Source organism: Bubalus bubalis, chromosome 13 (genome assembly GCF_019923935.1).
Source record: "Bubalus bubalis isolate 160015118507 breed Murrah chromosome 13, NDDB_SH_1, whole genome shotgun sequence".
Classification (NCBI taxonomy): Eukaryota; Metazoa; Chordata; class Mammalia; order Artiodactyla; family Bovidae; genus Bubalus; species Bubalus bubalis.
In genome coordinates this window covers 20,206,679-20,230,373 of record NC_059169.1, presented here as the reverse complement: position 1 = coordinate 20,230,373, position 23,695 = coordinate 20,206,679, and the positions used below count along the sequence as shown (strand labels likewise).

At 45.0% G+C, this 23,695-nt stretch overlaps 1 protein-coding gene across 7 annotated transcripts in view; it reads right to left on the bottom strand.

Annotated features, from left to right (window-relative positions):
- Positions 1-23,695, bottom strand: part of LOC102398488 (ATP-binding cassette sub-family C member 4) — a 171,844-nt gene that overhangs the window by 137,674 nt on the left and 10,475 nt on the right. Inside the window, exon 1 of one of the 7 annotated variants that reach the window (XM_045162551.1) lies at positions 15,454-15,711. The exons of 5 other annotated variants lie outside the window; for them this stretch is intronic. The gene's annotated coding sequence lies outside the window, so the exon portion shown is untranslated. Of the gene's footprint in view, positions 1-12,272; positions 12,388-15,453; positions 15,712-23,695 lie in introns of those variants that run through there. One more of the 7 variants, XM_045162552.1, reaches the window with a different exon arrangement.

Genomic DNA, 23,695 nt, shown 5'->3' with positions numbered 1-23,695 from the left:
TTCACACTACTGAACCATATGCTTTAAAATGGTCAAGGTGGCAAAATTTTATGTTGCATGCCTTTATCACAATTTTTTTTAATGTAATGATACTGTGCCACGTTCTGGTTGCAGGAACTTCAACTAGCCATAGAACTTCTCGACATTGGCCTCCAGCAAATGGGGATAACACCTGGAGATAACAACACTCACCTGGGCTGCTGAGATATCAACTGAAATGGTCAGTGATGCTCTGAACACAACCAAGTCTGGTCAGACAAAGAAAAGCCATTGCCACGGCAACGCTCTTGAGTAATTCCCATGTAAACTCCAGCAAAAAAGAGATGACGGTGCTCAACTAGGCAGATTTATTTCCCCGCGGTTCTTGATTTAAGGACCCTTACCAAGCCCTTCACCATCTCATATCTCAGAAAGCCAAGCCGAGCCCTCTGGGTACCATCAAGGGGTGAAGGTTTTCACTCCCATCACATGACAGGAGGCTAAAGTATGTGTCCCCACCTGAACAAAAGAGCTAGACAGGGAGACCTGAGTCAATTCACACCCTGACTCCAATTTGTCACTGACAGCGTTTGCTCAACAATTCCATCTCTGCCAAGTAAGCCCTCCCTCCAACCCAGTTCCTCCAAGAGTGGTCCTCCCCACCAAGGATACCTGTTCCTCCCCTCCCACCAGTATCTCTACCCAGCAGCAGCATCTCCTCCTCACTGTCCCAGAGAGCACACCTCCTTCATGGCAATGACTACTCACACACTGCATGGACTCTCCATGAACCTCGCGTGCCACAGCGCCTGGCACAGACAACACTGGAATCCATCCAGAATGACATAAGAACACCCACACTGCTGGTGAGCTATCTTCAAAACAGGTCATCACCCTGGCTTTCCCCAAGAGGCCCTCGGCCAAATCCAATTAGCCATACTTAACTGGCAATGCTCAAGCTAGAACCTTCTCTCCTTTCTTCTTTCAGTTCAGTTCAGTTCCTCAGTCGTGTCCCACTCTTTGTGACCCCATGGACCACAGCACGTCAGGCCTCTCTGTCCATCACCAACCCCCGGAGTTTACTCAAACTCATGTCCATTGAGTCAGCGATGCCATCCAACCATCTCATCCTCTGTCATCCCCTTCTCCTCCCACCTTCAACCTTTACCAGCATCAGGGTCCTTTCAAATGTGTCAGCTCTTCACATAAGGTGACCAAGTATTGGAGTTTCAGCTTCAACATCAGTCCTTCCAATGAATATTCAGGACTGATTTCCTTTAGGATGGACTGGTTGGATCTCCTTGCAGTCCAAGGGACTCTCAAGAGTCTTCTCCAACATCCACAGTTCAAAATCATCAATTCTTCATCATTCAGCCTTCTTCACAGTCCAACTCTCACATCCATACATGACCACTGGAAAAACCATAGCCTTGACTAGACAGACCTTTGTTGGCAAAGTAATGTCTCTGCTTTTCAATATTGTATCTAGGTTGGTCATAACTTTTCTTCCAAGGAGTAAGCGTCTTTTAATTGCATGGCTGCAGTCACCATCTGTGGGGATTTTGGAGCCCACCCCCCTCCAAATAAACTCTGTCACTGTTTCCACTGTTTCCCCATTTATTTGCCATGAAGTGACAGGACCAGATGCCATGATCGTAGTTTTCTGAATGTTGAGCTTTAAACCAACTTTTTCACTCTCCTCTTTCACTTTCATCAAGAGGTTCTTTAACTTTCTTCTTCTTTAACTTTCTTCATTTCCTAAAACTTGCTCAGAATCCATTTTCTCATCCTTGCGCTAAGCTAAGTGATAGTACAGGCTGCGTACCCCTCCCTCCCCAAGGTTCTCCAGCTCCCTGCACACCCTCCGTCCTGGGGCCCACCAGGGTCCTCCCAGCCTGTGGGGCCAGCAAAACCTTCAGGCCTCACAGCTTCCAGGCCTTTTCTATTTCATCCCTGGCCTTCTTGATTCCCTTTTCTTGCCACTGGCTAATCCATGCCTTTCGCATCTTCATAGGGTCCTTTGTCTTATCACCACATACCTTCCCAACATTTTTTCCCACACTACAACCAACACTGAGAATCTACAACTATTGTACATGGGTAACTACCCTAATCCCCTTCTCAAAAAAAAAAATTATTTTGACACATTTGGACACAATTCAGTTAACAATGAGAATAAAACAAGGAATCACGAGTAAAATATTACTCACGCTGGTCACCTCCCAAGGTTTTGAAGGGATTAAAACAGTGCTTGTTGGAACTAACAAGTAAGGGACCTCACATCCAGCAGGTGATCAACCTTATCTACTTAGTGCAGCATGAAAGGCCACCACTAGATACAGGACTCTGTCATCACCAAAGTCCCCCTGAGCTCCTGAGTGCCTGGTGCTGACTCGCCTCTGAATATCAGGCTTTCAGGGCCTGTTCCAATCAAGCGCTTCCTTCCAAACTATTCAAGTTCTCCCCCTATGAGGAAAGACAGAGCTTTGGTTCCAAGTTCCAGGTATCCCCGCTGACAGGAGGGAGTATGACTACCTACCCAAGCAAGCCTTTGATGGCTCTTCATTGGGATTTGAGAAACCACAAAGCATAGGAAAGAAACTACCTTACTTAGGTCAAAGAACAATTCCAGAAGCTGAATTAAATATGTATGAACATGAAGTCACATTTTCTTAGTCAAAAGGACCCGCCTAACCCAAGGCTACAGAACTGAGGGTCATCTTGATGCTTTTCACAGATTGCTCAAAGTGAATCAGTCTGTGGGAAATAAATGTTGGTGCATTTAGCTTCATGTAGGCTCATAGAGCTCGCGAAGCTGCACCTCGGGCTTCATCAGTGCTCTGGGTCTGCCCATACTATGGGCACATTTCCCCTGATATTTTCTATTCTATCCTACTTCATTACAAAATAAATGCCAGGTGGTATACCTATAATGACAGAAGCATTACTCACAGTATCCAAAAGGTGAAAGTGACCCAAGAGGACAATGATGAAAGAATGTACCAAAATGCGGTACACATTTTCTGGTACATGACACACACGTACATTAGAGTACTGTTTTGTTGTTTAGTAGCCAAGTCGTATCTGACTCCTTTGCTACCTCCTGGACTGCAGCCTGCCAGGCTCCTCTGTCCATGGGATTTCCCATGCAAGAATACTGGAGTGGGTTGCCATTTCCTTCTCCAGGGGATCTTTCTGACCCAGGGATCGAACCCAGGTCGGTGGATTCTTTACCACTGAGCCACCAGGGAAGCCCACATTGGAGTATTTCTAAGCCTTGAAAAAAGGAAATTCTGACACAGGTTACAACGCAGATGAAACTGGAGGATATTATGCTAAGTGAAATAAGCCATCACACTGAGAACACCATATGATTCAACTTATATGCCATATCCAAAAGAATCAAAATGAGAGAGACAGCAGGACGGTGACCACCAGGGGATGGGGGGGGGAATGGGTAGTAGAGTAATAGGTACATTCCATCGCTACTAATGAAAAGAATCCTGTGGACACTGAGGACAGTTGCACAGGGTGAAACATCACTGCTGCCACTCGAGGTGCACTTGAAAATGCTTACAGTGCTACGTATCATTGCGCATACTGTACCACAGATTTTTTAAATTGTTTTTAAAAAGAAAGAAATACCAGTTGAAATTGATTAATTTCCCAGCTGCACTAATGGGTTGCAACGTTTTGTCTGAACAACACTGGTGTGGACAGCAACGCTCTTAGGGCCACCATCTCCATAACAGACGGGGGCTCCCTGGAGGGCAGATGGCCTCACATACTCTGTGACCAGCACGGCCCCTGGGACACAGTGAAGCTCAGTGAACACTGAGCCGCATGGTAATAACCTCCTCTGAGGGCTTTCGTCCCTCCCCTGCTCCCCTGCTCACATTAGGCAGCCACTCCGGGTCAGCTGTTTCCCAAAGAGTGAGAAGGAAGTGACATGTAAAAGAAGCCAAGTACTTAAGCTATAAAGGGCAATACCTCTCTGGGCGGGCCCACACTCTCAGGAGGGTTCATGGATGCCCCAGGAGTACACAAAGCCCCAGAAACATTGGCACATCTTCCCAGAAATTACAGTAACTTGTGGAGCATTTAAAAAAAAGAAAAGCAGACAGGGTGCTTAGGGCTGGTGCAATGGGATGACCCTGAGAGATGGGGTGGGGAGGGAGGTGGGGGTTCAGGATGGGGAACACGTGTACACCCATGGCTGATTCATGTCAGTGTATGGCAAAAACCACAATATTGTAATTAGCCTCCAATTAAAATAAATTTTTAAAAATAATTTAAAAAAGAAAGAAAGAAAATCAATACTGAATGAAAGGAAACACTAGCAAAGACATGCTATGACCTTTATAGGTTTTCACCACCCCACTTTGCTCAGTGTTCAGTCCCTTCGCTCAGTGTCCAGCCCCTTCATGCAGTGTTCTAGCCACGCTGACCTGATGTGTTTCCAAGAGCCCACCTGGCTCCTGACTGCTGTGCCCTTTCCTGAGAGTAGACATTTTTTCTCATTTCCTCCATAATTACTTAACACCTTTTCTCTCCCAGGTCTCAAGCCAATTGCTGCCTCCACAGAAAGGCCTGGACTACCTTGTCTACAAAAGCAGATTCAGCTTTTCTATTTCCTTCTTCCAGCTTTCTTTTTACCCATTTACTGCAATCTATTTGTTGAGAGAAAAAAATAATGCACTTATTTATTTTGTCCCTCTCCTCGCTGGAATAAGAGCTCCACGAGGGCAGGACCCAGTCGATCCCTGGCAATTCACTGGGCCTGGCACCAACTGAGTCACTCAGAACTCGGCAGAGTAAATGAATGGATGACCATCTAGTGGAGAAACAGCGGTGAAGAGCACTCACACACACTCTCTACATCTCTTGATGAGAGGGGAATGTGTAGGTCAGCTGAGGCCAGTTTAATCATTCAAGTGCCCTCAACCCACTCAAGTAAGTCATTTATTGTTGAACAAATTATGCATTTTAAAGCACTTTTAGCTGTGGCGAATTATTAACCACTAGTTAATGTTCCCTGTAGCTTCTGCCAGCCCTGATTACTGGAGGCTTTTGTGGCCCAGCCTGGGCAGGGCTGGTGAGGCAAGGGGGCTACAGAAATAGGGAGACCTGGGTCAGCGAGTCTAAAAGCAGGGGCTGGAGGGAGGGACAAGTGAGAGGCATGCAGAAAGATCTCACAGTAAGACTCTGGTGACTCAGGGGGTAAAGAATTCAACAGCAATGCAGGAGACCCTGGTTCGATCCCTGTGTCAGGAAGATCCCCAGAGGAGGAAATGGCAGCCCACTCCAGTATTCTTGCTTGGCAAATCCCATGGACGCAGGAGTCTGGTGGGCTACAATAGTCCATGGGTTTGCAAGAGTAAAACACAACTAGGCAGCTAAACCGACCACCTCACTAGAACCCTTTCCTCTAAGGCAGGAGTTCTCCAGCTCAGCAATGCTGACATCTCAGGCTGCACGGTTCTTTCTTGTGGGAGGCGCTTCTGTGCTTTGTAGGAGGGTGAGCACTATCCCAGGACTATTTCCTCCAGATGCCAGTAGTAACTCCTCACCCCAAATTGTGACAATCTACAGCGACAATACCTGGGTAGCAAAATCTCCTGGATCAGAACAACTGCCCCACCATCTTTCTGGAAAAGGGGTAGAACTTTTCTTCAAAGGTTGGCCCCAGAGAGTAGCCACAGGATACTGGCAGGAGGCCCTTAGCCAACAAATCAAGGATGATGATATAAACACATCACTATTAGTGGTGGCTCAGATGATAAAGAATCAGCCTGCAATGAAGGAGACCGGAGTTCGATCCTGGGATAGGGAAGATCCTCTGGAAAAGGAAATGGCAACCCACTCCGGGATTCTTGCCTGGAAAATTTCATTGACAGGAGGAGCCTGGTGGGCTATAGTCCATAGGGTTGCAAAGAGTCGGACATGACTGAGCAACTAACACTTTCAATTGTCCTCCAGCAGTTAAGGCTGGGGAACAAGGGATCAACGTTAACATATCATTAAGATATGAAGTGGCAAGTGAGGTTTTGAGCTATGCACACAGGATCTGCTTCTTGGCTTTTGCAGTAGGGATAAAAGGATCAAACCCCCAGTTTATGCATCTTCTGTACAGAACAGGTTCTCAAACTGTGGTCCCCAGAGTAACAAGATTAGCATCCTGTAACTCCTCATCAGAAAAACAAATTCTCAGTCCCAACCGTGATCTACGCTGAGTAAGGCTCAGCCATCCATACTATACCAAGCCTTCCAGGTGTTGCTGATGCTGGCTCAAGTTCGAGACCCTGCCATAGAGTGTGCTTTGACACACTTCTGGTATTTATACCAACAGTCCCAACCACAGTGAAGTCAAAATCACAAGCTCAGACTGGGTTATTTTTAAATAAAGACCAACAGGTATCCAGAGCCCCATCCCAAATGAATGAATCAGAGTGAACCAAGACAGAACCCAAAGGGTGGTCTTCTTAAAGACCCCACTAGACAGTTCCAGTCATCAGCCAGGTCTGGGAACCATTTGCTAGAGGGAGGTTAGGGAGTATTTCTAGGAGAACAAAGCTTGAGTCGAGTCCAGAAGAATCACTTGGCATTCACTAAGGAGACGAGAGGACAAGGAAAGAAGCTTTCCAGAAAAACAAAACCAACAAAAAGTATTTGCATGGAGTATAACAGGATGAAGGAAGGTGAAGTCAGTACTGCTTTTTTGACAATTGGCTTCAACCGATAACAAATCTGAGGTTCTGTGGGGTTTGGGTTTTTTTTTTTTTTTTTAATCACACTGCATGGCATGTGGGATAGCTTAGTTCCCTGACCAGAGACCAAACCCATGCCCCCTGCATTTGAAGCTTAGAGTCTTAACAACTGGACTGCCACGGAAGTCCCCTCTTTGTGCATGCATGCTAAATCGCTTCAGTTGTTTATGATTCTGTGTGACTCTATGCACTGTAGCCTGCCAGACTCCTCTGTCTATGGGATTCCCCAGGCAAGAATACTAGATTGGGTTGCCATGCCCTTCTCCGGGAAATCTTCCCTACCCAAGAATAGAACCCAGGTCTCCTGCACTGCAGACAGATTCTTTACCAGTTTCAGCCAATCTTCAAATTGCTCCCTGATTGCAGGGGCAGCTGAAATCTTAAGTGTGATAGCCTATAATTTCTGAGAGCTTTTGTGCATTCCTCACTAACTAATTCTCTGTGTTCTGTTGTCAACACTTTAAGTGGTGTCTGTATTACTGATCAAGCTACAACTTAAAATACTGAAAGAATTATTTAAATAAGAAAAAAAATGTTGACTTATCCTGAAGTGAAGTGAAGCGAAAGTCATTCAGTCATGTCCGTCTCTTCCCGATCCCATGGACTATGCTGCTGCTGCTACTAAGTCGCTTCAGTCGTGTCCGACTCTGTGCGACCCCATAGACGGCAGCCCACCAGGCTCCCCCGTCCCTGGGATTCTCCAGGCAAGAACACTGGAGTGGGTTGCCATTTCCTTCTCCAATGCATGAAAGTGAAAAGGGAAAGGGAAGTCGCTCAGTCGTGTCCGACACTTAGCGACCCCATGGACTGCAGCCTACCAGGCTCCTCCATCCATGGGATTTTCCAGGCAAGAGTACTGGAGTGGGGTGCTGTTGCCTTCTCTGCCCATACACTATACAGTCCATGAAATTCTCCAGGCCAGAAGACTGGAGAGGGTAGCCTTTCCCTTCTCCAGGGGATCTTCCAACCCAGGTCTCCTGCACTGCAGGCAGATTCTTTACCAGCTGAGCCACAAAGAAAAGTAACAGGAAATTGTGGAATCTTTTAAGCCATTTTGTAGACAATGGACTGTGGAAGGCAAGGAGAGTACTTAGGCATTGACTTTGAAATATTAAGTAGGTGTGACCAATACACTTACTTCATTAATTCATGTAGCTTCACTGAAATAAATTAGATTCAACTTGATTTCGAAGCTTTCCTCTAGTAACACTAATCTTGGTTGTCCTCTGCTTGGTCCTAATTCTGGAGCTCTACCGAAGAATTGATGCTTTTGAACTGTGGTGTTGGAGAAGACTCTTCAGAGTCCCTTGGACTGCAAGGAGATCCAACCAGTCCATCCTAAAGGAGATCAGCCCTGAGTGTTCTTTGAAAGGAATGATGCTAAAGCTGAAACCCCAGTACTTTGGCTACCTCATGCGAAGAGTTGACTCATTGGAAAAGACTCTGATGCTGGGAAGGATCAGGGGCAGGAAAAGGGGAGGACAGAGGATGAGATGGCTGGATGGCATCACCGACTCGATGGACGTGAGTTTGAGTGAACTCCGGGGGTTGGTGATGGACAGGGAGGCCTGGCATGCTGCAATTCATGGGGTCGCTAAGAGTCCGACACAACTGAGTGACTGAACTGAACTGAACCAGACTACCATAGAGATAACCCAGGTGAATCAACAATCAGTTTAAAATTCAACATCCCATTACTAGTTAACCCTAGAAAGTCAAATCAATTAAAAAATGCTGCAACTTATTTTATTATCCTATGTAATATAAACTGAAATAGTAACTCTATATCAAATTAATTTCTTTTTTTAAACATTAGTTTGGTTGCAGTGGGTCTTCGTTGCTACACACGGGCTTTCCCTAATTGTGGCCAGCGGGGGCTACTTTTCATTGTGTACCTGGGCCTCTCTGGTGGCAGAGCACAGGCTCCAGGCACGTGCGTTTCAGTAGCTGCCACACTGGCTCAAGGGTTGTGGCACATGAGCCTCGTTGCTCCATGGCATGTAGGTGGAATCTTCCCAGACCAGGGATCGAACCCATGTCCCTGACACTGGCACACAGATTCTTAACTGCTGGACCACCAGAAGTCCTCAAATTAATTCTTAATTAAATTCCTTAAGATCAGCATGCCAGTGACATATTAAAAACTCTGTAATATATGTTCTATATAATAATGTATAAAAAACTATATCCATGAGCAACTCTGCTCATGAGCAAGACACATTACATTATGTTCATTCTCATTAAAACAAAATGTAAGAAATGGATGGCTCATTGAACTGTTAGTAATGATGCAAACAGCTAACAAAAGAGGGGAAGAACACAGGTAGAGAAGTAACAAATACACATAGTTTTAGAAGAGTAAAAAGTCCAACTTTCTACTTTTTCAATTTTGTACTTTCTACTTTTTCAATGACTGAAGACAATACTATTACATCAGATTTGTAGGATAGACCCAAAAATAAAAAATCAACTGCATTACTATATTCTAACGACATTGCAGAGGGGAGTGGCTTCAGCTGATAAATTATTTAATACATGGAGAAACCTGGCAAACACCATCTTAATCAAGTGACAAAAGTTACCTTCCAGAAATGAGGCAAGTGGAGGGCAGGTGCATAAGATTTACTGAGTACTGTATTCTCTCAGTATTCCTGCTATGAAGAAATATCAGACAAACCCAAATTGAAGAACAGTCTACACCATAATGGTCTGTATTCTTCAAAAATGTCAAGGACATGAGCAAATGGAGTCATTCCATATTGAAGTATACTAAAGAGATATGACAACTAAATACAACACAGGAACCTGGGCCTAAAACAGCCTATACGGGTAAACCAGTTATGCGTGCAGTCAGAGGCACACTACAGAAAAGCATCAAATCACAAAGAGGGCAAGAGAATGAGGTACAAAGCATAAACAACCAGAAAGCAGTTAACAAAATAGCAACAGTAAGCCCACATCTATAAATAATTCCTATAAATGTAAATAGACTAAATTCTCCAAAAGACACAGAGTACCTGAATGGATAAAAAAAAAAGACCCATCCTTATGTTGTCTGTATATGAGTCACTTCAGCTTACACAACCTAAAAGTGTGAGAATGGAAAAATATTTTATGCAAACAGAAACAAAAAAAAAGGAGAGTAGTTGTACTTATATCAAACAAACAAAAAACTTGATTAAAACACAGGTGAAGGATCTTAATAGACATTTTTTCAAAGAAAGTAAAAAGATGGCCCACAGACCCATGAAAAGATGCTTAATATCACTAATCACTAGGAAAATACAAATCAAAACCACTTTGAGATATCATCTCACACCGGTCAGAATGGCTGTCAGCAAAATAGATGAGAAATAAGTGTTGCTGCTGCTGCTGCTGCTGCTGCTAAGTCACTTCAGTCGTGTCCGACTCTGTGCAACCCCATAGACGGCAGCCCACCAGGCTCCCCCGTCCCTGGGATTCTCCAGGCAAGAACACTGGAGTGGGTTGCCATTTCCTTCTCCAATGCATGAAAGTGAAAAGGGAAAGGGAAGTCGCTCAGTCGTGTCCGACTCTTAGCGACCCCATATACTACAGCCTACCAGGCTCCTCCATCCATGGGATTTTCCAGGCAAGAGTACTGGAGTGGGGTGCCATTGCCTTCTCCGGAAATAAGTGTTAGAAAGTATATACAGAAAAGGGAACCCTCATACACTGTTGGAATGTAAACTGGTGTAGCCACTATGGAAAACAGTATGCAGGTTCTGCAAAAAGTTAAAAATGGAACTACCATACAGGCCAGCAATCCTACTTTGGGGTAAACATCCGAAGGAATGAAATCTTTATCTCAAAGAGATACCTGTACTCCCATGCTCACTGCAGCATTAACCACAACACTCAAGGCAAGGAAACGACCTCCACGTCCAGTGACAAATGAATGGATAAAGAAACTGTGACACTAATATACATGTACAGGAATGCATGCATATGTGCGCACAGACACACTCACCCCAACACACATAAAAACAACGGAATATTATTCAGCCTTTAAAAAAGCAATCCTGTTATTTGTGACAACATGGATGTACCTAGAAGGCATTATGTTTTCTTTGTGAAGTAAGTCAGAGAAAGACAAATACTGCATGCAGAATCTTTTTCAAGTCAAACTTGAAACAAAAGAAAAGTGGTTGCCAGGGGCTTGGAGGGAGGCTGGGAATAAAAAGGGAAAGCTGGTAAAAGAACACATACTTTCAAGTTCTAAGATGAATAAGGTCTGAGGGTCTAATATAAAGCATGGTGAATACAGTTGCTAACAGTGTATTGTACAACTGAAATTTGCTAAGAAAGTAGAAATAACATGTTTTCACCCAAAAAAGGTAACCATGGGGTGATGAATGTATCAATATTAGTTAACTTGATGGAATCTTTCCACAATGCATACATTTATCAACTGAAACTGTAAAGCAAATATCTTACAATTTTGTCAATTTACTTCAATAAAGCTAAAAAAAAAAAAAAAAAGACTGTGACTGCTACTTGTCCTCATTCCTCTAAGTCCATGGAATTTTCCAAGTAACATTAGTGTGAACTCTGATGATTTTTGCTAACAAGGTGACTCATGCCTGGCCCCATAAACGTTATGCTAACAGATGACTCAAGATGGGGGCTCGCCATACCAGGAAGACCAACCATGGACTTAGAAGGCTGCGCTTGTGAGTCACATGCTTTCAGTCTGATCTTCATACAGGGGGTCTGAAGATAAGATCAATCACATAGCCAGCGGTCCATTTCGTGATGCATGCATAATGAATCCCCAGTAGAAACTGTGGATTCCAAATCTTGGGGGTGATTTCCTGGTTGGCCATACTCTGAGTATCAAGACACACTGATGTGCTGGGAGAGTGACACGACCTGTTTCCACTGGGGTAAGACAAGGAAGCCTAGAGACTGGGACCCTCTCAAACCTCAGCCTTCCAGTTTGAATCTGTTTGCCAGAACAAAACAGTGTTCAGTTGTTTCGATGAATTAGTGAACAGGAGGGGGTGGTGGGAACCCCTAAATTTGTAGCCAGTTGGTCAAAAGTGAGGGTGGCCTGGGGACCTTGGGACTGAGAGCTGGTTTCTGAATAGAGGGCAGTCTTGGGGAGGAACATGCCCTTCACCTGTGAGGCTTGGGTCAGCTCCAGGGAGTTGGGGCCAGACTTCAGCGTTAAGGGGGACTCTTCCCTAGAGCTTAAGATCACACATTATCAGCTCACACCTCAAGAAACGTTCTGCTGGCTGAGAGGTCTGTTCACCAACTGGCTCCCCCTGCTTTGACCACCTCTTTCTCCCACAACCTCCCTGTCCTTCCCTCAGCTGATACACAACTGTGGTCCTAGACCTATTTCCATCACCATGAACACTTCTGCCAACTCTGAAGGAAGAGACTAGGAATGTTTTAAGAGCTCCCTCCTCTTGCCTGGTGGCCACACGCTCTAGGATAGACTTCCCACATTTTAATCTACAATGAAATCACCTGAGAAGCTTCTTCAAAATAGACACAGACCTCACTCACTGGGGTTCCGACTCCCCAGAACTGGGGTGGAGATGAAGAATCTGCGTTTTAAGCAAGCATTCCTCGTGGATTTGGTCACGAACCACACGGAGAACGGTCTCTCTAGGAAAGATGGGCGGTGGTCAATGATTATTAGATCATAGGAGGTGAGAGCTAGAACCCTCTTTGGAAAAACCTAGTGCAGTCCAAGAGCCCCAGAGAGGAAAACAGGCCCAAGTCGCCAAGGTCAGTTAAATGATTGACTAGAAGCAAAAACTCATGCTTTGAGGTACCTGGCCTGAGGAAGCTTACAATGGGTTAAGTCAAAGATCTCTCTCTCACCTTAGAATCTACCTGTGGCGGATGGATGCCTGAGGAAAGGATGGGCAAAGGATTCAAAATACTGCCTAGCAGATCAGCTACTGAAAGGGGATGCACAGGGCTCTGTCACTGGTGACCCCTCATGTCTACCAGTCTGGCCACCACTGACCACTAACTCAGGAGTGGAAGAGGTCTAAGCCTCCACACAGTGGTGGAAATGGAGATCGGTAACTGGCAGGAGGTAGGAGAAAAGCTCTTGAGGGACGAATTCCAAGCACCAGGGACCACACTAGTAAGCAGAAGGACTTGAGTCAGGGACACCTGTGAGGAGAAGACTGGGCCCTGCCTCACTGCTAAGGAGCCCCTGTTACTGAGTCGCTTAGTTGTGTCTGACTCCTTGTGACCCCATGGACTGTAGCCCGCCAGGCTCCTCTGTCCATGGGATTTCCCAGGCAAGAACACTGGAGTGGGCTGTCATTTCCTTCTCCAGGGGATCTTCCTGACCCAGAGATAGAATCCCGAGGGATTATCTCCTGCAATGGCAGGCAGATCCTTTACCACTGAGCCAACAGGGAAGCCCAAGGGGCCACGACAGAGAGAGAAACAGTCAACCTGTTCAGGAAACCCAACAGTAATTGGTGTTGGGGAAACATCGGCCTTGCTGGGAATCAGAATAATTTGAAGGTACCATGCCAGACCCAATTTTATTTTTCCCTCCAAAGTCAACATAGACCCAATTACAACATTGGCATATTTCAAATTGATCCAATTTTTCTTTAAAACCATCCAGATAGGTTTCATTAAAGCTATTAATACAAAGCCAGTGTATCCTTTGCCTCAGAAATTTAACTTTTAGAAATTACTCCACAGAGCTAAGCTCTGAAGCTTGGGAGAGAAGGCCAGCACTTTCTCTCCCCAGTGCACAGACCAGCACCTGGGGCAGAGACATGTATTTTCATCTGTAGTTTCAGGATGAATGGGTTATATGGTTTGGAATTAAACAGTCAGTCCAGATATGATGATTATACTTGAAATACTTCCTTAGAAAGTAGCCAAATTGCAAGTGTCCCAAAACAGATATATTGCTAAAATATGGTAACATGCTGGAATATTTTAGAGCTATTTTAAAAATATAGGATCTGTGTTAGTTACCAAAAGGTGCTGCCTATATTAAATTATACTGCATTCCAAAAAGAGGCAGAATGTGAACCCAGAGTATGCAGACTAACTAAAACTCAAACTAAATAAATAAATACATTACAGGTACACCGATGAAAAGTTAAAAGAAATATAGACCCTGAAGAGTTTGAAGCTGGTTTTTCTTTTTGAGGAAAGGGAAGGGCTTGTGACTGGAATAGAATGCTGGAGGGTAGCAAGCAGAGCTGGCAGAACCTTCTTTCATGACCTGGTTAACTTACAAGGTATTAAGTTTATAATAATTCTCTAAAACTATGGCTTTGTTTTTCTAATATTCTGTGCCTGTTGCATGACACAGAGCAAAAAACAAAAATATGAAGCGAGATGATATACAATGTGATAATTTAGCAGGTCTGTATGAGTGTATATAATCATATTGACCCTTTCCTACAAAGACTTGTAAAACAAATGTGTACAGAGGCTTATTAAGAAAAGCAGGTTACAGTGCACTTCCTTTAAAAAGGAAAAGAAACACAGCAACGGTAGGTGTCCCATTTGTATTCCATATACCATTTATTATTTGTTTTCTAGAGCTGCTACAACAAAACGCCACAGACTATGTGACTTAAAATTATGGAAGCTGCTCACAGTTCTGGAGGTTAAAAGTCCAAGATGAAGGTGCTGGCCGAGTTGGTGTCCTCAGAGGTCTCTCCCCTTGGTTTACAGACAGCCACCTCCTATGCGTCTTCACAGGCCCTTTTCCTCTATGCATATTCATCACTAGTGTCCAATATTTCTCTTCTTACAAGGACACCAGTCATACTGGATTAGTGCCCACACTAACACCTTAATTTTCACCTATCATCTCTTTGAAGGCCCAATGTCCAAACAACAGTCACTTTCTGAGGTCCTGGGCACTAGGGTTTCAACACATAAGTTTTACAGGGACACAATGCAACCCATAACAGCATTCTTCACTCATCAGACTTGCAAAAAAAAAAAAAACGGACAGTTCATGTTTAGGACAGGAAGTGAGTCAGAAGTGAGTTGAATCAAGATTTGCCATGAGGCGGTCTGCTTGCTGACACTCACAGATGTGTGCTCCCTCTGCTTTATATATATGCTTGCCATTTTCCATCATGACACGGAAGGGAAGACTAGGGGGAAATCCACATCTTACATCAGTCGTAGATGTTGGGTTATTTCCTCTGTGAAAGTGAGTCACCCAATCATAATATTGGTGTTATATGAGCTTAGCAATAAAATTAATCTTTTCCTCTCATCAGCAATAAGCATATTTTTTTTTAATCTTTTGGTATAATGAGTTAAGAAAAAAATAAAAGGAGTAACAAAAAGAAAGCTGGGCATAATGTTTACAGCTGAACTCCATCCACAGCGTAGCTCAGCTAATCCACTGCTTTGCCCATTTCTGAGTCTGATCCTTCCTTTTCTTACTCCTGTTACATGGTCTGACTCTATTTCCCAAGCCTCCTGCAGCTAGGTGAGACCATGTGATGTGGGAGATAAAAGGGCTGTGTGTGACTCACACACAGGACCCAGACCTTAAAACCATGAGCACACCTTCTCCACGCTCTCTTCTTCCACCCTCAGAACCTGCTTCAGCGAAGCAGAAGACAAGAGGAGCCTGGCCTAGCCCCATGGATTTGAATCACCTGGAGACCTTGGTCAAATACAGATTCTGATTCACTAAGCCTGTGGCAGGACCTGAGAATACCTTTCGCCCAAGCTCCAGGTGACGGCAATACTGCTGGTCTGCGGAGCCACCCATCGAAGAGGTTCTGCTTTCTGATGCCTCAGAGATGGCAGTCCAATGATGAGCAGTAGAAGTCATGCCAAAATAGACCCAACCAGAAATAGCCTGCTGGCCTTTCTCTCCTGACCCATGACAGAATTTAACTCAGCCCTATGATTAACTCTGGTCTCAAAGTGCAGCTAGCAAATGAATTCAGAGACAGCTGCAGACAGATTGCTTTAGTATGTGCAACGTGATACCAGTTGGCTGGGTTCTACTAAAAACAGTATCTGCCACCCTGAGTCAGAGCACAGGGCTGTCAACAGTGAGATATCCAGAGCACAGAACACCAACAGCTGGCCAAGTGGTAGAGGACAAGAGGGGAGCACACACAGGCCCCACCAGCCATGCCAGTCTCACACAGAAGTCCATGTGGAAGTTGTTTACTCTCTGAGACCACAGCTATCGTTAACAGACTGTCTGTATAAAACCTGGGCAAATATTTGCAGCCCTGGACATCCTAGCAGTCCAGGGTTTATAAGACCTGCATATAAATATCACCCTGTTTGTCCAAAATTTTGCAAGAAACAGATGAGAACTTGGCAATAACTCCCACGATAGCTCCAGTTTGCAATGGAACTTCTTTGAGGTTTAAGGTGAAGCTTACTCAACTTCATGTTCATTTGCTATTTAGAGCAGCAGACGTTAGGCCTAAGAGAAACAGGGCACAGAACACGACATGGCTTTGCATGAAATCAGGAGAAGGGAGAGCGTTCCCTCAACCTAAAATCACCATTAAACCAAAGCTAGGGTAATATTCCGGAAGCTCCAACCCTTCCCCTCAGCTTTCCCCAAGAACTCTCATCGCAAGCCTCTGCCCACGAAGTCTAAGAAAAAGCCATCTGAGTTGGCATTCATGGGTGTGTATGTACACGCACGCTCAGTTACTTAGTCAGGTCCAACTCTTTGCGACCCCATGGACTGTATGTAGCCCACCAGACTCCTCTGTCCATGGGATTCTCCAGGCAAGAACACTGGAGTCAGTTTCCATGTCCTCCTCCAGGGGATCTTCCTGACCCAGGAATCGAACCTGCGTCTCCTGCATTTGCAGGCAGAGATGCTTTACCACTCACTCAGCTACCTGGGAAGCCCGAATTGGGATGCATGAGAAATCTAAATTATTGGATGACCTCAAAGAGGTGCAGACTGCTTAATATCAGGGACCTGAGACAACATCTCACACTGTTCGTGTGCTTAGGAAAAACCTTCCATAGCCAGGAAAGAAAGCACCTTCCAGCCAACCGCTGTTAGAATTGCCACAAATTTCAGCCAAATAAGAAATCTAAATCAACCCTCTCTACTTTCAGTGGAGGGTTCAAGCCCCACGAGGCCACAGGCTGTCTTTACTGTGTTCATTTCCCCAAATCCCCTAATACATATTGCAAAGTCTATTCTGGGCAGAACTAAATTCTTGCACAAAATACTTAACACAAAAACAAACCTATGTCTCATATGTAACCCCACTGATCTTATGTACCCAAAAAGGAGAAGAAAAACAGATACTCTGCCATCAAAAAAAAAAAAAAAAATCAAGAAGATGCATCAATTCCAATTCATTATCTCTATTTCAAATACAATTTATTCAGAACACTTATTTGGAGCTTCCCCCAAATTTCCAAACTTTCATCCCCCAAAGTCTCCTCACAGCATAGTTCTAATTTTTAGACATTCTCATTCTCCGATGATTCATTCAGAAGGGACAAACAAGGGCCCCCTTCAACACAGGAGTGAATTTCAGGGTGCAATTCTGTCTTGTGCAGACTTTCCGTAGCTGTCAACTTGGCTCAGGCGTGAGGTCCGGAATAACACCCTCTGTTACTGCTGCTTTTTGTTCCTGGTCCCTTCCCCTGGGGTCATGACTCTTCAGGTCCACCTATCAGACTCGCACTGTGCCTTCAATTCCCCAGAGGAAGTCACTGAAAACACAGTAAGTTGACAAAAAAGGCACCCTGTTCACTGAGGCAGCATCTGATGCATTTCCTTCTGTTCCACTGGGAGGGTAGAGGACTCTTGGTGCAGCACCATGGACCCTTTTGTTCTGTTCAATGCCTCTTCCAACTGGCTCCAGGGTTTTCTTAACAACCTACTTCAGCTCTTCATGTTTTTGCCCAAGCTTCTTTCTCCTCAGGCATGACCATTAGATGCCTCTATAAGATGACCTGACCTGCTAATTCACTCAGTCATGGCTGACTCTCTGAGACCCCGTGGACTAGTCCACCAGGCTCCTCTGTTCATGGATTTCCTAGGCAAGAATACTAGAGTGGTTTGCCATTTCCTCCTCCAGGGGATCTTCCAGACCCAGGGATCGAACTTGCATCTCTTACATTGGCAGGCAGATCCTTTACCACTGAACCGTACAGCATGGCAACTAATTTTTATTTATTTATATTTTTTGCAACTGATTTTTAATATTTAAGGCAGGAACACTGACAGAGACTTCAGCCCCTGGCCGATGTTGCCCTACAATCCAAAATATTTTGTGGCAAATGGTATGAGGTTTGAAAACAAGTGCAGCTGATAACACAGCTATGATTTTCCTCCAAGTAAATAGAATAATAAAGTAGTTGAGCCTACCTTTTCACTGAATTTCTATGTCACCAAACTACATGATTAGGAGAAAATGCAAACAGTTAAAAAAAAAAAAAAGCCGTGATTTTTTTTTTTGTAAATGCAGGTACAAAGTTTATTATTAGACACAGCGTTACAACAAGAGGGAGAGCACACAAAGAAACAGTTTGTTCAGTTAAGAGAGGAGAAAGGCAGAGATGCACACACTTGGAGAGAAAGGGTGCGGGCAGCCCCCTGAGTGAGAAGGGCAGTAAAGAGGCAGTTAAGTCATTTATACAGGATAGTTCTTTGCTTGCTGCTAAGTCACTTCAGTTGTGTCTGACTCTGTGCGACCCCATAGACCACAGCCCACCAGGCTCCCCCATCTCTGGGAGTGGGTTGTGGGTTGCCATTTCCTTCCCCAAAAAGCAGTGATTTGAGTTCATATTTGGAGAGTGAAAAAGTTGGCTTAAAGCTCAACAATCAGAAAACTAAGATCATGGCATTTGGTCCCATCACTTCATGGCAAATAGGGAAACAGTGGCTGACTTTATTTTTTTGGGCTCCAAAATCACTGCAGATGGTGACTGCAGACATGAAATTAAAAGACGTTTACTCCTTGGAAGGAAAGTTATGACCAACCTAGATAGCATACTAAAAAGCAGAGACATTACTTTGCCGACAAAGGTCTGTCTAGTCAAGGCTATGGTTTTTCCAGTGCTCATGAATAAATGCTTTTGAATTGATGTTTTTGAACTGTGGTGTTGGAGATGACTCTTGAGAGTGCACGGAGATCCAACCAGTCCATTCTAAAGGAGATCAGTCCTGGGTGTTCTTTGGAAGGACTGATGCTGAAGCTGAAACTCCAGTACTTTGGCCACCTCATGCGAAGAGTTGACTCACTGGAAAAGACTCTGACGCTGGGAGGGATTGGGGGCAGGAGGAGAAGGGGACGACAGAGGATGAGATGGCTAGATGACATCACCGACTTGATGGACATGAGTTTGAGTAAACTCTGTGAGTTGGTGATGGACAGGGAGGCCTGGCATGCTGCGATTCATGGGGTCGCAAAGCATCAAACATGACTGAGCGACTGAACTACTGCAAGATGCTTAAGCTCCATAAATAAAACAGACAAGGCCCAACAGCCCTGAGGCAGAGGGTGTAATGGAAAAACCCCCAGCACCCACACTGGCTTTGAATATAAAACCACTCTTCCGCAACAGGTCAGTCCTTCTTTAAGACTATCCTGTCCGTCTGTCTTCTAGGCAACTCGTCTCTCTCAGCAGAGTCCAGACCGACAATGTGGAATTCTTTACACAATATTGAGAACAGCTGTACAAAATTTACCAATTTAAAAATCTAATAGCCTTTCTGCCTATTACTCAGAGTTAAAGGGGGAAGGCTAATTATAAATCATACACTTTCTATCTGGGCAATACAAAGTCAACAGGACAGACTTTAGGAAAATTCCAGCTAAACCAGTTCATTCTTTGAAGCATTATAGGTCAATTACGAACATAACAACCCTTAGCTTAAATAGCTAACTGCATATCCAGAAAGAACAAAAACATCTTTTGAAAAGCCTCTCTGTATGTGGTCTATTTATTATTAAAGGGCTTATTTGATTGGAAGTTAAGTAGAGAGAGAGAAAACTCCCTAGTGAATCTGAGGACAGGCTAAAACAGCTTCCTTAATAATTTTGGTACATTCTCCCATTTGCTTAAAAAAAAAAAATGTTTCCTATAAGCACAAAAGCTTGCAGAGGTGGAAAAAAAGCAATCGAAAACAACAGAAAGAGGTTTTGTCAACAGGGAGAATGCTCTGCAGGAGATTCTTTATGGATGGCCTGTGACTCAATGGACATGAGTTTGAGTAAACTCCGGGAGTTGGTGATGGATGGGGAGGCCTGGTGTGCTGCAGTCTATGGGGTCGCAAAGAGTCGACACAACGGAGCGCCTGAACTGAAGTGTCACCTTGGATCCAGGCTGTTCTGTCTCCCAGCCCTAAACCAGCCCGTGAGCTGAATGCCATCGTCAAGAGAGGCATATCAAGATGAGACCTTTCTCCCTCAATCCCCTGGGAAGTAGCCCTCAAAACATAGGATATGCATGACCCCTTTATTAATAAAAAAGGATGCAACCCACAAGCTTTTTTTCACTAGGAATCTCAACCACAGGACTATAGGGAAACCAGAATTATAACATTAATTCAAATTAATCTTCATCACCCATTAAGTAAGACACTTTTCTAGGTTCTAGACCTTACTAATACTACTACTACTAAGTCGCTTCAATTGTGTCCGACTCTGTGCGACCTCATGGACTGCAGACTACCAGGCTTCTCTGTCCATGGGATTCTCCAGGCAAGAACACTGGAGTGGGTTGCCATTTCCTTCTCCAATGCATGAAAGTGGAAAGTGAAAGTTAAGTCGCTCAGTCATGTCTGACCCTTAGAGACCCCATGGACTGCAGCCTACCAGGCTCCTCCGTCCATGGGATTTTCCAGGCAAGAGTACTGGACTGGGGTGCCATTGCCTTCTCCGAGACCTTAGATGGGGTCTTTTTTTTTTTTTTTTTTTTTTTTTTTTTTACAGAGTTCAAACTTTAGAAGAGGAATGATAATCAAATTATAGAGACAGGTCAAGAACAATGATAATAACGAGACAGAAAATAAAACAGGGAGACATGACTGAGGGTGGGGGCCGCCACTTTAGACGGGGTGAAGAACACAGCTCACCAAGGAGGCCAGGTGAGGACCAAGACCCGAAGGACAAGTGGTTCATCCTGTTCCAAGCCAAAGGAACAGCAGGGCAGAAGCCCAAAGGCCTAAAGCACTTAAAGAAAAATCCTGAGATGCTAAGTGTTTGCCTCTTAAGCAACAGAGAGCATAAAAGAATGTCCTGTAGAAGGGAGAGAACCAGGGAACCTGGGAGAGATAGTAGCTGGGCTTGAGGTCCCCGAGGAAAGCAGCAAAGGTGGCTGACATCTAATATCTCCTTTCTATCCACCCACGGGGCTAATGCTAACATGTTCAATTGGGCGAATAAAGAAACTGGCTCAGATTGGATCTGGACCAAGATTGAGATCACACAGCTGGTTACCAGCCAGGACAGTCAGCACAGAGTTCAAAGTCACTTACTGAGCCTCACCTCAGACATGGGGTCCTTCCAACAGGGCAGAGGACAGGGTCCTCTGCCTTGGCTGAGCCCAAGGGAGCCCCCACGCCCCTCAGAACCCTCGGCCTGTTCTTCCTCCAACCCACTGCAAAAGCAGTGTAACCAGTCTATCATCTTAGCTACCTAAGACGGTGAGGGTGCGGGTCATATGGGGAACTGCCAGCCTCTCCACCTAACCCAGGGCTTCCCTGGTGCCTGGTTCAAAGTGCCCTCTTCTTGGCTTTCTGTTCAGCTGGCTCAGCTGGAGATAAGCACCTTCACTGGCTGGACTTGTATACACCTTCAGCCCCAGTGACTCTGTGCATTCCCCGGGGGCCCACGGCTGGGAGGACCAAGCAACCCAGATGCCCACGTGCCACCTCCAGGAGCACACACTCTCCTTGCAGTTTTCACAGCCATCACACGCACGTACAAATCACAGGTCAGGGATTATCTTAGAAGGATACCTGCTCAAGTGCTGACAGTAACAGGCTTTCACTTGTCATTACTCAAATACATCAAAGTTTAGCTGAACTCTGTCCACAGTTCCTGCCCATACTCCACGGGAGTGCGTGTGTGTGTGTGTGTGTGTTAGTTGCTCAGTCATGTCCAGCATTTTGCGACCCCATGGACTGTAGCCTGCCAGGCTCCTCTGCCCAAGGGATCTCCAGGCAAGAATACTGGACTGGGTTGCCATTCCCTTCTCCAGGGGATCTTTCCCACCCAGGGACTGAACCCACTGGAGAGGGAGGAACATATTTTATGGAATATGAACTTAGCTCTGTTAGAGCGACCATATTATTTATCATCCAACCTAAGATACTGCTGGGCTTCCCTGGTGGCTCAGATGGTAAAACGTCTGCCTACAATGCGGGAGACCTGGGTTCGATTCCTGGGTCGGGACGATCCCCTGGAGAAGGAAATGGCAATCCACTCCAGTACTCTTGCCTGGAAAATCCCATGGACGGAGGAGCCTGATAGGCTACAGTCCATGGGGTCACAAAGAGTCGGACACGACTGAGCGACTTCACTGTCACTATCACTAAGATACCGCTAGGAGTAAAACAGGGTGCTGTTAATAATTACAGTGTGATTAAGGAGTGTAAGTCAGGACTGTCCTGGGCAAGCCAGGAGTTGAGGCAGGCCAAAAGGAGCAACTTTTAGAAAACAGACTGAGAACAGCGCTACAACTTCAGGCAATCAAAAATTTTACTATTAATCTGATTTTGTATCAAATCAAGGTATTTCCCACCCCCCCTTTTGTGGTGGAGAGGAGCAGAAGGGAGGCTGCCATACCGTATCATTTCCTTCCAAAATAAAAAGATGCAGGAATTCCCTAGCTACCCAGCGGTGACAACTTCATGCTCTCACCGCTGAGAGCCGGGGTTTGACCTCCGGTCAGGGAACAAAGATCCTACAAGCTGCATGGCCCAGCCAAAAAAACAAAAATAAACAAAAATCTTAAAATAAATAAAACAAAAAGATGCAAGTGCAAGAATACTAGGATCCTGGCCTGTCAAAAGACCAGGATATAAGGAACACAAAGCTTTTGCTTTGCTCTACAATCAAGTCAAATGCTAAGATCCATTAGGAACCAGGGGACACGTCAGAAATTTAAGACTGAACATCAACACCAGATTGTTAAATGTTTAGGAATAAAGCCATCATTTGTAGTGCAATATGCTTTTGGAGATGGCCTTGTTAAGAGAATTTCTGCACAAATGAAGATACAATACCGCTTTTTTTACAAGCACCACCTGTTCTCTTCTTGGCTCACACCACTCTTGGAGCTGTATGTAACTCATTCTCTGCCTTCCAAGGGTCTCTGGCACTTGACTTGCAACATCTGAAGCTAAAATAACAGCCTCCTCCCCATTTACAAATTTGTGTTGCTTTGGACATGAAATTTTTTTAACCTCTCTGCACCTCAGTTTCTTCAGCTGGAGGCAAAGAAAGTGGCTGTGCTTGGCCAATCTTTTATCGATACAAACGTTAATCATGGTTGTGGCAGCGTTCCACCTGGTAGTATAGAAATCTGCTTAAGGTAGCAAGGTATTCTTGAAAATCTCAGCGGGTCCAGGAATGCTCAGTGTGGCTGTGCCCACAATGAGAGGAGACCCTGCCTCTTACTTCAGCAGGAGGGGAGCTGAGAGAGGAAATGGAGGGAGGCCAGGGCCTCCACTGATAATCCTCAACCCACATCTTCAAAGATCACCAAACCTCACTGCACGTGGACTTCTGTGGGACCACCAAGTGGGGCTGACTTTCTAAGGAGGGAGAGAGGGACGGCCGAGATAAAAAACAAAACAGAGGGACTTTCCCTGGAAGTCCAGGGGTTGAAATGCCACACTTCCAGTGCAGGGGGCAGGGGTTCAATCCCTGGCCGGGGAACTAAAAATTCCACATTCCCCACAGCGCAGCCAAAAGATAAAAACATTTAAAAATGAATTTAAAAGTTTA